The sequence below is a fragment of the Drosophila miranda genome, chromosome 3 (assembly GCF_003369915.1).
Source record: "Drosophila miranda strain MSH22 chromosome 3, D.miranda_PacBio2.1, whole genome shotgun sequence".
NCBI classification, from domain to species: domain Eukaryota; kingdom Metazoa; phylum Arthropoda; class Insecta; order Diptera; family Drosophilidae; genus Drosophila; species Drosophila miranda.
In genome coordinates, this window is record NC_046676.1 from 2,120,758 (window position 1) to 2,134,789 (window position 14,032).

Sequence of the window (14,032 nt, forward strand, 5' to 3'; positions counted from 1 at the left end):
GCACTTACACGAAAAACACCTTCACGCTGGACCCCAGTCACTATTAGCCATCATTCGTCAAACGTACTGGCCAATCGGTGGCCGAAAGACCGTAGCACACGTAATCCAAAAGTGTGTCAGATGCTTTAGAGTGAAGCCTCGAACTCTCGAGCAAATAATGGGAGATCTTCCGGTGGACAGAGTCAGCGAATCTCGTGCATTTTTAGATACCGGCGTGGACTATTGCGGTCCGTTCCTGTATAAATCAGAAGTTCGAAACCGGCCCCCACTAAAGTGCTACATGAGCATTTTTATATGCTTCTCCTCCAAGGCGGTTCACATCGAGCTTGTGAAGGATCTTACAACGTCTGCGTTCCTCTCTGCTCTTCGCCGTTTCATTTGCACCCGTGGAAGACCGATTCGTATTTGGTCAGATAATGCCACAAATTTTGTTGGAGCGCGGAACGAACTGGCGGAACTTAAGTCGCTATTCCTAAGCGACAGTCATCAAGAAGCCGTGCATCAAGCTTGCCTCACCGACTGCATCGATTGGCGTTTCATTCCTCCTAGATCGCCACATTTTGGAGGATTGTGGGAGGCGTCAGTCAAGCTTGCTAAACATAATCTTCGACGTGCACTTGGATCCTCGTTTCTTGGATTTGATGAGCTGCGCACTCTCGCGTGCAATATCTGTGCAATCATTAATTCAAGGCCATTGTTTCCTCTTTCAGAGAACCCTGCAGATCTCGAAGTACTCACGCCCAGCCATTTTCTGGTTGGCGCCCCCATCACAACCTTCTTGGAGCCTGACTTGGTTCATTTAAACGTCGATCGCTTGGACCGTTGGCAGAAGGTCACACAGCTTCAGCAAATCTTTTGGTCTCGCTGGCGCCAATCGTATTTAACCAGTCTTCAAGAAAGAACGAAGTGGCGCACCCGGAATCCTGAGCTTCACGTCAATGATGTCGTTCTTGTTAAGGACGAGAACTTCCCTCCTCTGAAGTGGCCTCTAGCGAGAATCCTAGAGCTCATCCCAGGAGCTGATGGCATATCTCGAGTCGCCTTGATCAGGATGGCTACGGGTGTTAGCCGAAGAGCACTTGCAAAACTATGTCTATTGCCTCTACGAGATGAGGTGAAAGGCATGGATCCTTCCACGGGGGGAGTATGTTCGGGCGAAGCCCGAGTGTAAATTTTGTACTATCGTTCTATTGCCTATCAACTCATTTTCCTTTCCATTTTGGTCATTATACTAAACTAACGTAACATAAGCGTAGCTTTATCTATGCTCGCTCAGCAATATGCTGTCATTTAATCATCTAGTCTTTATCTATGCTCGTTCTTGTTATCTTTTCTTTCCTATGCCGTCGGTAAGCCGTCAGCAGCTGCGCCTGCTCTAGTAGTTACCGCTTGATATAGTTGGAGAAGAGACCCTTTTTTTCCCCAATCTATTACTTTGGCTCGAGATCGGCTCGCTTGCCTCATCCAAGTGTATCACTCTAATACTATTGTAAAAGGCTCTGGCATCTTCGGCCACCCTCAACACACAAAATAACTATAATAAAATATATAACGTTTCGGAACTTATTAATTCGTGAAATTATTGAACAATCATAGTCAGCGAAAAAGCTCGTTGTCTCAACATATGGAAATATTTAATTATCGAAAACCCATTTACTGTAGCAAGAAGGAATCGTTACCGACCCCATAAAGTATATATATTCTTGATCAGCATCAATAGCCGAGTCGATTGAGCCATGTCTGTCTGTCCGTCTGTCCGTCTGTCCGTCCGTCCGTCTGTCCGTCTGTCCGTCCGTCCGTCTGTCCGTCCCCTTCAGCGCCTAGTGCTCAAAGACTATAAGAGCTAGAGCAACGATGTTTTGGATCCAGACTTCTGTGATATGTCACTGCTACAAAAATATTTCAAAACTTCGCCCCGCCCACTTCCGCCCCCACAAAGGACGAAAATCTGTGGCATCCACATTTTTAAAGATACGATAAAATCAAAAACGCAGAATCGGTGAGGATGACTATATCTTCTACAGTGCAAAATCTGAACCAGATCGTATAATGATTATAGCCAGAATCAAGAGAATAATTTCATTCTTTCTCGCTCTGTCTCTCTCTAACACACAGGTTTCATGGTCGGTTTTGTCAATTGCAAAATATGAGTTCAAGGATCTCAGAACCTATAAGAGCCAGAGTAACCAAATTTGGTATCCACACTCCTGTGATATCGGACCTTGACCGGTTTGTGTCCAAATTTCGCCACACCCCCTTCCGCCCCCGCAAAGGACGAAAATCTGGGGCATCCACAAATCTCAGAGACTATTAAGGCTAGAGTAACCAAATTTGGTATCCGCACTCCTGTTAGATCTCACTATAAAACGTATATCTCAAAATTTCGCCCCACCCCCTTCCGTCCTCACAAAGGACGAAAATCTGTTGCATCCACAATATTGAGGATGCGAGAAAACTAAAAACGCAGAATCATAGATAATGATCATATCTATCAGATTGCTGAATCTGGATCAGATCGGATCATTTTTTTTAGCCAGAAGGAACAAATCAATTTGCAGTGGCTACGCAGCGCCCGACGTCACGCTCAGACTGATTTTCTGTCTCTCTCGCACGCACCCTTTGTCGTGTCGTTTAATATTAGCGGCGTCTGCCGGAGGAGAGCCATACTGACTAAGTATCGGGTATAAATGTAGAGTTGCGGTCTCCGCAGCAACTCACAACGTTCCCCCTCGTTTATTTTCGTAAATTTCCTTTTTTATACAACAGGAAGTTGCTCACGTATCTCTCAAAACTTTGAATTCTTTGTTTAGTTTTCTATCTATTCTTTTTAAGTGGGGCAGACCTACTTCGGGGGCTGATCTAAAAAATTGTCCTCATCAATGTTATTTATCCGCATGGCTTTAGCTTTAGCGGCTTTAGCGGCGTCTGCCGGAGGAGAGCCATACTGACTAAGTATCGGGTATAAATGTAGAGTTGCGGTCTCCGCAGCAACTCACAACGTTCCCCCTCGTTTATTTTCGTAAATTTCCTTTTTTATACAACAGGAAGTTGCTCACGTATCTCTCAAAACTTTGAATTCTTTGTTTAGTTTTCTATCTATTCTTTTTAAGTGGGGCAGACCTACTTCGGGGGCTGATCTAAAAAATTGTCCTCATCAATGTTATTTATCCGCATGGCTTTATTAGCCGGTTGCTCCGACGTTTCAATTGGTTTTCGTTTCTGTGCTTGATTTGCGTTAGATTGATTGTTCGGTACCATGTTTGCTCTAAATTGCTGAGCTTGGTTATAATTGTTATTATTTCTCTGATAATAACCATTAGTATTTTCCCGATGATATCTATTATTATTATTACCCCTGTATTGATTGCTGTTCTGTCGGTTCTGGATTTTTATTGATTCGTCTACATCCATTGGTTCTGGCGCCTGATTTTGTTGTCTATTACCTAAGAAATAGGTTTGTTCCCATGACATGTTATTCCTTTGAAAATCCTTTTTTTTGGTCGAATGGTGAACTATTAGTCCTTGGTTGCCGTTGGTTGAATCTTAAAGTATAATGGTTATTCACTGAATTTCTGGGGCCACTGAATTGGTAGGCAAATTGGGCCCGTATGTTATTTGATTGTAGTTTCTGTACCTTTGCCAACGCATTCCATTCCATCCATCCTACGTATTGGTTTAATCCACCATTGAAAATTGTTAGGGATTCTATTACTTTTAAAGTGGTGTCATCTTTAATTATCTCATCTATTGTTTCTGCCTGATAATCTGAAACCTGATCGGATTCAGATTCTATTTGTAGTCTCCTGTACTTATGAAATTTGAAGGCCGTCAGCCATCGGGTGCTACAGGGGGACAAACGGATGACGGGTCGGCTCGCACAACTGTGAACTCGGAACTGAGGCGCAGCCGCTCCGGTTAGTAATACCCGGTGCGGTCTGCGTCTCACACCCCCCCTAGGACACAGAGGGTTGCGAGCGAACCGTCACCCGCCGTAACTGTGCACACCGGTGGAAGTGCGACTATACTCTCCCCGTGAGGGCGGCTGGAAACAGGTCCTAGCACGGTCATGTCTCTGCTAGGATGCTGGCGAATGGTAGTCGGGCGGAGAGAAGAAAACTCTCAGTGAAATTACCCCAATCCAAGGTGACACTGTTATATGCCGAGGGATGCATGGCCGGGGGGTGCCCGGTCGCTAATATGCGGACTCTGGATACCTGCCGACCTCCAGTTTAAATCAGGCTTCCCGGGGCAAGCGGGCTATGCCTCGGGGGACCATCCCCTTCCCGCCTACTCGTGGGAACTACTATGCCAAATAATAAATATATATAAACCAACAAAGCCGCAAAGGAGCTCGGTACTCCTCTTAAAGTACCGGAGGGACAAGCCAATCCCTCTGCACCAGCACCTGGGAAACCGGGTCCAAAGAAGACGGGGAAGGAGACTGAGTCGGTCCACCGAGGGGGGGCCCGAAAAGCCAATCGGGTCCTTCCAAGTCGGGTGGCTCCAAGGGCGAAGCGGATACCGGGGTGGCTGCCAAGCAGAGCGTAATCGCGGCTGGTAAGCGCACCGGGACCAAAGAACCCATGGGAGCCCCGGCGGGCAGCGTCTCTGCACCACGGGGAGGAAAGCCGTCGTACCAGAACAGGAGACGAGCGGCTTTTATCCTGTCCAACGAAGACCCGAACTTCAAGGCGTCAGCCGAAGGAAAGGAGCAGAGGCTGTGGGCCTGCTCAATCCTTCCACTGTTCCAGCCAGCCAAAGCCGGAAAGGGCGCAGCCAGGGCCCCCAACAAGCGGCAACGCTCAGCGGAGGACCCTGCAAATCAGCCAGGCCATGCCCAGCAAGCCAAGCGGGTTAAGACCCACCTCACGAACCGGTCGTTCGGTGAGGTGGCGAGGGGCAAGACCCTGATCGGTGTCCTGGACAGGGGCGCCGAGGACGGCCATGTCCCTCGCGATAAGTGGCACCTGGTGGAGAACGAGCTCCAGGACCGGTTCCTACTGGAACTGGAGGAGAACGGCGGACCACCGCCAAAGTGTGAGGACGCAGGGTGGCATCAAGGCAAGGTGAAAGCCATCGCCTGCCAAGACGCTCGCTCTGCGGCCCTCTACATGAAGGCGGTGGCGGCCCTAAAAGAGGTCTATCCAGGGGCGAAACTGGAGGCCGTGAAGTGGGAAGATGTCCCTAGTCGCCCGAGAGCCAGAGCGTGGGTCTCGGCTAAGCCTGCAGAGCCTGAGAAGATCCTCAGGTTACTGCAGGTCTGCAACCCCCACCTTCCTACAGCCGATTGGAAGGTGGCAAAGGTGGAGGATATCCAAGGGCAGAGGCGCCAGATTATCCTCGTCCTAAATGAGGAATCCATTGATCTCCTCGCAAAGTCGGACGGTGTAGTGGATTATGGCTACAAGAAGGTCACCATATCCACTTACAAGTCCGATCGCAAGGGCAGGCAAGCGGAGGTCGAGCCAGAACCGGAGCTGCCGGAGATCCCGAAAGAGGGGGCCTCATGCGAGGAAGACAACCCGGCGTCGGATGCGGCGTCCATGAAGTCGGACGACATCTTGGACGACTACGCGTTCGACGAGAGCGACCTAGCCAGAGGTCTCAGCCACATCGTTGTCGGGGAGGAGCCGGAGTCCCCTGACAGCGATCTAGAAGCAACAATGGTGGAGGCGAGCCTCAGGAATGTCGTTGACGCTCCTGCAGATAAACCTCCACCATTGTAAGGCAGCATGCGCTGCTCTACTGCTCCACCTGGCCAAGGGTGGAGCCGACATAGTCCTCATTCAGGAGCCCTGGATCCTCGGAAACAGGGTCTCCGGTCTGAGGACTTCTGACTACAAGCTATATGTAGCTGAAACCGCAGGTAAAATTCGTACCTGCATTCTTGCAAAAAGAGAGTTGCACTTATTTTTCCTCCCAAATTTCAGCAATGAAGACCACACCGCAGTGAGCCTCGAAGGCCAGGAGCGCTCATTGAGGATCTGCTCCGCATACATGGGGCATGAACAACCAGACCCCCCTCCACACGCGCCTCTCCGGGCTCTAATCGCAGACTGCTCGGCCAAGGACATCGGCCTAATTGTGGGGTGCGATGCCAATGCACATCACTGTCAGTGGGGAAGCACTGACACAAACGAAAGGGGTGAGTACCTTTTCAGTTACTTACTGACCACTCAGATGGTCTTATTAAACCGGGGTAGTGATCCCACCTTTATCATTAAAAACCGCAATGAGGTCCTGGACCTCACGCTTGCCTCTCATGAGATACAGCGTAACATTGTATCCTGGAGGGTCCTGGAAGAGCACTCCTTCTCGGACCACAGGTACGTGGAAACTGTCTTCTCCTTCTCAGTACCGAAGCCAGTCCGATTCCGGAACATCAGGCGGACAAACTGGACTCGGTACTCTGATTACCTCTGTCGTGTTCTCCCTGAGCCCCCATCTGAGGAGGAGTTCTCCACGGAGGCCACGACTCGTCTTCTTAAGATCCTTACCGACGCCTGCAATAAGGCGCTAGACAAAGCATGCCCCTCTGGCAAGAACAGAGGCCGGAAGAAACCTGAATGGTGGAATCCGAAACTGGGTGAACTCCGGAAAGCCTCCCGGAGACTCTTCAATAAAGCTAAGGCTGAAAACGTTGAGCAAAACAACAAAGAACTTAGAAAAGCTAAACGCGCCTCCTGGCGTAAGTTCTGCAGCGAAATCGAGAGTAACTCAGAAGCCTCACGCTTGCGCAGAGTTCTCTCGAAGACAACACCCACCCTGGGCTACTTGAAGAACACCGACCAGTCGTGGACTACGTCCAGCGAGGAGTCGCTAAATCTTCTCCTAAATACCCACTTCCCTGGCTGCGATGAAAACAGACCCAACTACCTCGCGCCTCCTTCTGTCGCCTCAAATGCCATCCTGAGACTGCTAAGCCAGGAGAACATTTCCTGGGCGATCAGACGCTTTAAACCTTACAAGTCCGCGGGGCCAGACGGCATTTTCCCTGCCCAACTGATTCACGCGGGACATAAAGCCATTAACTGGCTCAAAATAATTTACGAGGGAATCTTCTCCCACGGGTGCATTCCTGGCTTCAGACCAAAGTCGTATTCATACCCAAGGCAGGCAAGCCCTCGCACACTGCCCCAAAAGATTTCAGACCCATAAGTCTATCGTCTTTTCTTCTAAAGGCGATGGAGCGGCTCCTGGGGCTGCATCTAACGGCGTGCATTCCGTCCAGTCTGATCTCAGACTCCCAGCATGCCTATCGGAAGGGAAGATCCACCGAAACGGCCCTACACTCGATCACATCGATCATCGAAGCGTCCCTTAATTTTAAGGAGTACACCCTAGTAGCCTTCCTCGACATAGAAGGCGCCTTTAACAACATCCTTCCGACCGCCATCACGGGCGCACTGACGGATCTGGGCGTTGACTCCAGGACGGTGAGCCTGATCGATCAGATGCTACAATGCAGGACGGTTGAGGCATCACTGGGGACGTCAACGTGTACCAGATTTGTCAGCAGAGGCACACCGCAGGGCGGAGTCCTCTCGCCCCTCCTATGGAACGTAGCAGTGAACACACTGCTGCGGGAGATAGAGGGGGGTGGCTGCCGTGTGGTGGCGTACGCGGACGATGTTGCCATAGCATTCTCCGGAAAATTTTCGCAGACGTTGTGTGAGTGCATGACAAGTACTCTCACGAAAATGTCGAAATGGGCAGACAAATGCGGGTTAGGCGTCAACCCGTCTAAAACGGAACTGGTGCTTTTCACTAGGAAGTACAAAGTTCCGGTACTGATTCCCCCAAGACTATGTGGGGAAACGCTAGTCTTCAGCAACAACGCCAAGTATCTTGGCCTAATCCTCGATAGAAAGCTCGATTGGAAATTGAGCATAGAGGATAGAGTAAAGAAGGCCACAGTGGCCCTCTATACTTTCAGGAAAGCCATCGGACTAAAATGGGGAATGACCCCCTATATAGTTCGGTGGCTCTACACCGCCATCATACGACCAATCATGCTCTATGGAGTGGTGGTATGGTGGCCAGCCTTGGACAGAAGGACATGCCTCAATAAACTCAGCAGAGTTCAACGCATGGCAGAGCTATGCATAACTGGCGGGCTACGCACTACTCCAGGGGAAGCCCTGGATACTGTGCTGGACCTCCTCCCTGTGGATCTTATGGGAAAGAAGGTGGCAACACTTTCCGCCCTCAGAATGAGAGAAGCCAGACTGTGGAAAGCATCCGCGGTTGGGCACTCGGGAATCCTGATGAGACTCCCGCAATTACCAGAGAGGACAGATTACTGTATCCCCAGTGATCACCTCTCGACGCCCTTCCAGGTATCAATCCCATCTAGGGAGGACTGGGAGATGGGCGAACCAGGACCTGCAAATGCGGTTCACTTCTACACTGATGGCTCAAAGCTAGACGGCCGCGTGGGAGGCGGAGTCTACTGCAGCGAGCTGAACATCAGTCATTGCTTCAGGCTCCCGGATCACTGTAGTATGTTCCAAGCGGAGGTTGAAGCCATCAAGGAGGCCATTTCGATCGTCTCCAAACTACTTCTAGATACGCACTTAGTGTGCGTCTTCTCGGACAGCCAAGCAGCTATCAAAGCTCTAGGCTCAATATCGTCGAACTCAGCGACTGTAAATGACTGCCGCAGGTCTCTGCACGAGATCGCAGAGCAGTTAGATCTCTTCCTTATATGGGTCCCCGGCCACAGGGACATCGAGGGGAATGACGCCGCCGACGAGCTAGCCAGGCAGGGTACTACGATTCCTCTCCTATCGGAGAGGGAGCAAGTAGCGATGCCCTTGGCTACGTGCAGGCTCCTAACGCACGAATTGTTCGAGCAAAATGCCAATAGGAGATGGCAGCAAACCGACTCCTGTAAAGTCTCAAGATTGATATGGCCATATCGATCGAAGAAGCGCTCAGCAGAGCTGTATAGACTCAGCAGAGCACAGTGCTCTGCAGTTACTCGAGCCATTACGGGACACTGGCAGATCGGCACTCATGCCTCCAGACTGTCAATCCCTCATAACGACTTCTGCAGGAGTTGTCGCGACGAGGAGGAGGAGGAATCGGTCCCCCACTTCTTCTGCCGCTGGAAATCGTCGTCTTCGTATTCTCGGGGCCACTTTCCTCACGGACATTTCGGACCTGTCCGAAATCAAACCAGGGACCTTGTCCAAATACATCCAAGCCACCGGATGTTACTGCCCTTAACCTGCAGTAGTATGCTCTCACGGTTCGGGCAACGCGAAGGGGCACATGCCCATGCGGCAACACAACGGACCTTTTATAGGTCCAAGTGAGCTTGGTGGCGGGAGGCTCTTATCCCCCCCCTCCCGGCTACCGCCTTAACCTAACCTAACCTATGAAATTTGAAGTGCTATCAATTGTTTGACCAGATCTGCAGTGAGATCCATTAATTAATTGATTTGTTGACATATTTGGTTTCTATGCCAATTATCTCTCTGAAAAAAATCAAATTAGTAATATGGAATAGTTCAGCGTTTGATTCATAAGTGTAAATGTCTCTGTCGTCTTTAAGCAATAGAGAGTCACTATGCGTATAGTCAATTACTTCCGAAGTCGTCAATATAACAAAAGTCAGTATAAGTATATTCGCATATCTGGGGCATCCACAAAACTCAGAGACTATTAACGCTAGAGTAACCAAATTTGGTATCCGCACTCCTGTTAGATCTCACTATAAAACGTATATCTCAAAATTTCGCCCCACCCCCTTCCGTCCCCACAAAGAACGAAAATCAGTTGCATCCACAATATTGCACACTCGAGAAAACTAAAAACGCAGAATCATAGATAACGACCATATCTATCAGATTGTTGAAACTGGAACAGATCAGATAATTTTTATAGCCAAAAGGAATAAATCAATTTGCACTGGCTACGCAGCGCCCGACGTCACGCTCAGACTGATTTTCTGTCTCTCTCGCACGCACCCTTTGTCGTGTCGTTTAATATTAGCGGCGTCTGCCGGAGGAGAGCCATACTGACTAAGTATCGGGTATAAATGTAGAGTTGCGGTCTCCGCAGCAACTCACAACGTTCCCCCTCGTTTATTTTCGTAAATTTCCTTTTTTATACAACAGGAAGTTGCTCACGTATCTCTTAAAACTTTGAATTCTTTGTTTAGTTTTCTATCTATTCTTTTTAAGTGGGGCAGACCTACTTCGGGGGCTGATCTAAAAAATTGTCCTCATCAATGTTATTTATCCGCATGGCTTTAGCTTTAGCGGCTTTAGCGGCGTCTGCCGGAGGAGAGCCATACTGACTAAGTATCGGGTATAAATGTAGAGTTGCGGTCTCCGCAGCAACTCACAACGTTCCCCCTCGTTTATTTTCGTAAATTTCCTTTTTTATACAACAGGAAGTTGCTCACGTATCTCTCAAAACTTTGAATTCTTTGTTTAGTTTTCTATCTATTCTTTTTAAGTGGGGCAGACCTACTTCGGGGGCTGATCTAAAAAATTGTCCTCATCAATGTTATTTATCCGCATGGCTTTAGCTTTAGCGGCTTTAGCGGCGTCTGCCGGAGGAGAGCCATACTGACTAAGTATCGGGTATAAATGTAGAGTTGCGGTCTCCGCAGCAACTCACAACGTTCCCCCTCGTTTATTTTCGTAAATTTCCTTTTTTATACAACAGGAAGTTGCTCACGTATCTCTCAAAACTTTGAATTCTTTGTTTAGTTTTCTATCTATTCTTTTTAAGTGGGGCAGACCTACTTCGGGGGCTGATCTAAAAAATTGTCCTCATCAATGTTATTTATCCGCATGGCTTTATTAGCCGGTTGCTCCGACGTTTCAATTGGTTTTCGTTTCTGTGCTTGATTTGCGTTAGATTGATTGTTCGGTACCATGTTTGCTCTAAATTGCTGAGCTTGGTTATAATTGTTATTATTTCTCTGATAATAACCATTAGTATTTTCCCGATGATATCTATTATTATTATTACCCCTGTATTGATTGCTGTTCTGTCGGTTCTGGATTTTTATTGATTCGTCTACATCCATTGGTTCTGGGGCCTGATTTTGTTGTCTATTACCTAAGAAATAGGTTTGTTCCCATGACATGTTATTCCTTTGAAAATCCTTTTTTTTGGTCGAATGGTGAACTATTAGTCCTTGGTTGCCGTTGGTTGAATCTTAAAGTATAATGGTTATTCACTGAATTTCTGGGGCCACTGAATTGGTAGGCAAATTGGGCCCGTATGTTATTTGATTGTAGTTTCTGTACCTTTGCCAACGCATTCGGTAAATCTGGGGGATTCAATGAGAATAAGGTTTCTGCAATACTGCCGTTTAGGCCTGTGACAAAAATGCGTAAGGCATTCTCTCTTTTGTAATTTCACTGTCCTTTCCATGAGTCATTATTGTCTTATTTATTAACAATGTCATTTTCTTGTTAACCTCGTTGTAGAAATCTATTATTGAAAGGTTCCCTTGTCGGAGAACGCTTAGCTACTATTCTATTATATATATTGGTCTCTTGTCACTGTAAACAAAGTCAAGTCGTGAAAGTATGGCATCAAAATTTAAAACTGTCCCGTGGTTGGTCAATGCGTCATGTGCTGGTCCTGTTATTTTGTTTCTTAAAATTGTCAAGGCAATATAATATTGCTTACTTCCTCTTTTATATAGTTTCACTAGGTTAGGTTAGGTTAGGTTAACCTGGACGGCCCTCAGCGGGGCCACGCATAGGCCAATATGGCCCCTAGTTATCCGGATGGGGGGGTGTATGAACCGTCGCGGGAGCGTTAATGTGGTTTTAAAAGTCCCCGAGAATCGAGGTGTTTTTAGCATAGGCCAGCAGTTCCTGTGGCGTCCTTTTGGAGGCAACTTCCAGTGATGCCAACACTGGGGCGCCTCCTTGCCCTTGAGAGAGCCGGACAGTTGCAGATGAGATGTTCCAGGGTTTCGATAGCCCCAGGTTCCTCACATTTCCTACAACTGTCTCTGTTGGTGATGCCTAGCTTTGCTGCATGTGCAGCAGCCAGACAGTAACCTGTTAGTATTCCCACTAGCAATCTACAGTCCTTTCGTGGTAGGTGCAGTAGGTAGTGGCTAAGTTTCTCGTTGCGCTCCTTGCACATTATCTTCGAGGTTCTGCAGGTGGTGGTACTCCTCCACCTGCTATCAGTCTGTGCTCTAGCCTGCTTCTCTAGATCGCTTTGCAGCGTTCTGAGGGAGACAGGCACGTTCTCGGTTCTCCTATTCTCCAGCCCGACGCCTTCCTTAGCTAGTACGTCCGCCGCTTCGTTTCCTTCGATGCCCTGGTGGCTGGGAACCCAATAGATCCGCACTGTCTTTGTCGTGCTTAGGATGTCTAATGCCTCCCTGCTCGCCAAGACACTTCTGGAACTGACCGCGGACGACTGCATGGATCTTATCGCCGCTTGGCTGTCGACGAATACGTTGACCGCATCGTGTGCACGTTCTGTTAGGAGAGCGACCTCCGCTGCCTTCCCGATGGCAAAAACTTCTGCCTGGAATATGCTGCATTAGTCCGGTAGCTTATACGACAGCCTTATCTCAGGGTCTGTACAGTATAGGCCCGCTCCTACTCCTCCGTCCATCTTGGAGCCGTCTGTGTATATATTGAGGTGCTCAGTTTGGTCCATTCCAATTTTCCAGTCTTCAGGTCCCAAAGATGTGGTTGTTTTGACGTCAAGGCAAGCTTGGGGGGTCATGCAATCAGTTGATCTGGTCATTTCCCTGCCGATTGAACTATGCCCGTATCCTTGTGGCGATAGATTTCCTGATGCTATGACGCGTTGTGGTGCCTTTCCCGCAATCAGGCGAGCGTGAATGTCCAGGGGGTCGATTCCGAGTACAGTTTCGAGTGCTTTTGTTGGGGTTGACCTCAGCGCCCCTGTAGTACAGAGCAGAGCCTGTCGCTGAGTCTTTTCCATAAGCTTATGGTATGTCTTCTTTTCAGTAGCCTGCCACCACACTAAGGCTCCATACAGCAGAGTTGGTCGCACCACCAAGATGTAGATCCAGTGCATTAGAGCAGGTGACAGGCCCCATGTGCTGCTGAGCATCTTCTTGGATGCATAAAGCGCAATGGTAGCCTTCTTCACCCTTTCCACTACATTGGGTCTCCATGCCAGCTTGCTGTCCAGTACTGTGCCTAGGTATTTCACCTGTGATTTTGGAGTCAGCCTAGTTTGGTCAATTTTCGGGGGGGTCCATATCGGTACCTTGTACCTCTTGGTAAAGAGGATGAGGTCCGTCTTGTCCGCGTTGATACTGAGTCCTACCTCTTCCGCCCACTCACGTATCTCCCTGAGTGTACGTTCCATTAAGGAGCTGAGGGTCGATGGACATACACCCGTAATAAGTATGCTTATGTCGTCTGCATAAGCTGTTATCTTTGGGGCCTTCCTTTCAAATCTCTTGATGAGGTCGTCGACCACCAGATTCCACAGTAGTGGCGACAGGACTCCACCTTAAGGTGTGCCTCTGTGTGCCCCCTTTACCATGGAAGCAGTGCCCCACTCCGATTGCACCCGTCTACAACTTAGGAGGTTTTTGATCCAGACGTTGATTGCAGGGTGTATGTTATTCGCTTCTAGGCGACTTGTTATTGCGGTTGTGGCCACGTTGTTGAATGCTCCTGAGATGTCCACAAATGCTCCCAAAGCATACTTTTTGTTGTGAAGGGCGCTCTCGATGGTGGCTACTAGCGAGTGTAGTGCCGTCTCCACTGATTTCCTTTTAGTGTAGGCGTGTTGGTTTGTTGACATCAGTCCCTCTACCTCATTCCTGATGTGCAAATCCAACAGCTTTTCTAGTGTTTTTAGTATAAAGGAGGTAAGGCTTATCGGTCTGTAATCCTTGGGACTCACATGGCTGCACTTTCCTGCCTTAGGGAGGAAGACAACTCTCGAGGTTCTCCATTGGATGGGGATATAGCTCGTACTTAGGCATGCTGAGTATATTGCGAGGAGCCATGGGGTAGTAACCTCTTTGGTCAACTGCATCATGGCTGGGAAT